General features: G+C 40.0%; 1 pseudogene; it reads right to left on the minus strand.

Moving 5' to 3' along the window:
• Nucleotides 1–611: 611 nt before the first annotated feature.
• LOC102147037 (polycomb complex protein BMI-1 pseudogene) lies at nt 612–1,569 on the minus strand (annotated as a pseudogene).
• Nucleotides 1,570–1,983: the final 414 nt, after the last annotated feature.

Consider the following 1,983-nt stretch of genomic DNA (forward strand, 5'->3'; position numbering starts at 1 on the left):
CTATTTTAGAGTGTTTTCACATTCGAACAGTGTTTACAGAAACCACTTCACACAGAAGAAAACATTGCCTGCCCACACAAAAAAACAGTTATTTTTAAGACAATCTTTCTTTCCAAGTAATGTATATATGAATGTCACACCTAGTCCATCTTTTATAGTCAAATTCAATGTCACTACAAAAGAAAGCAAATTTGACCACAGTCACATGTATTAGTGTTTGTAAAGCTCTAATGGCATAGAAATACCTATATAAATTAGGAGCTTGGCTGAGCACTATGGCTCACATCTGTAATCTCAACACTTTGGGAGGCCAAGGACGGAGGATTGCTTGAGCCCAGGAGTTTGAGACCAGCATGGGCAACATAGGGAGACCCCCATCTCTACGTTTAAAAAAAATTAAATTTGCTGGACATGGTGGCACTCACCTGTGGTCCCAGCTACTTGGGAGGCTGAGGTGGGAGGATAGCTTGAGCCCAGGAGGTCTAGGCTGCAGTGAGTTGTGATCACACCACTGTGATCCAGTCTGGGCAGCAGAGCAAGACCCTGTCTCAAAAAAAAAAAAAAAAAAAAAATTAGGAGCTGGATTTTTTTTTCCTTAACAGCCTCAGTTATCAACCTAAGAATGAAGTTTCTAATAACTCATTTTCTGATGACTTTTTAGGTCTATTGGCAGAGAAAGGTTCATAGTTACCAGTGGGACTGTTCCTGGTGCCACACACTGGGCGTGTGAGGAAACTGAAGATGAGGAGACTGGATTGGAGTAGTAGGGCTAGGCAAACAAGAAGAGCTAGAGGAAATAACTCCTACTGGGCCATTGGCCTTGTCACTTCCAAAGTCACATTCTAGTTCTCCAGCAGTTTTGTCAGTTCATCTCTCTGGCAACTAAGCTTCATTCTTTTACTAGTAGGTCAAACACCGTACTTTAAAGGAAGAATTCCATTTCTTATCCATATATAAATGTAAGTAATATCCATTAATGTATATTTATCCTTTAAAGATTCCTCTTTATACATGACGTTCATCGGGAAATATAAGGTATGTTCCTTAGGTTCATCACAGTCATTCTGGCTGGGCATTGTAAACAACTTTTGTCATTCACCTCCTCCTTAAACTTCTCTTTGTCTTTGTTTACTTCCTCTTCTGGTAAAAAAAAAAAAAAAAAATCCAATGGATAAGCTTATTGTTTCATCATCAGTTATAATTCTCTTATCTTCATCTGCAACTTCTCTATTTTCATTAGAGCCATTGGCAGCAACAGCTGAAGAAAGAGATGCATAAAGATCCCTTCTTATTTTATTTTTGAAAAGGCCTGGAAAAATTTGTATACAATAGATTGAGGATTTTTATCTGACGTTACATTCAGGAGCAAAATGGTTTTGTGAACTTGGACATTACAGGACAATATCTGCTGATCTATAGGTAACACAAAATACAGGTTTCACAGAAGGAATGTAGATATTCTATTACGGTTCTGGCATCAATTAAGTATCTTCCACAAAGCACACACATTAAGTGGGGATTTAGCTCAGTGATTTTGACTTCGATTGTTCAATGCATTTTTGCATTATGAAAGATCTCAGAAAAGCAGCCACTGAGAGGTTATCAAAGTGAGTGAAAAAGCAATGAAAGTTAAAAGTCATTCAACAGAAAATGAATGTGGGCCAACTGGCCATCTTAAAGTGAGCTGCAGATACCACTGTCAACAGCCAAAGAGGAGCCTCTGCTTTGTGGGTGTTCAGCTGGGCTACCTCCCAAGCCTGTCTCCTCTTCTGTGCCCTGGGGAGGGAGCATGAGGATGAAGTGCGATCAATAATAAGTACTGTTCTGCTGGGCTAGAAGGTATTTCTAATTCAAATCAGGGCTTCTTTGACAGCATCCCCTCTACTCCCACCCCCACCCTCACCCTTGCCAGTTCTCTTTCAGCAAGGGCAGCTGTTTTCCTTGTGTGATGGTAGGAAAAGAAGAAAGGGGACCTACTAACTT

Source organism: Macaca fascicularis, chromosome X (assembly GCF_037993035.2).
Source record: "Macaca fascicularis isolate 582-1 chromosome X, T2T-MFA8v1.1".
NCBI lineage: Eukaryota > Metazoa > Chordata > Mammalia > Primates > Cercopithecidae > Macaca > Macaca fascicularis.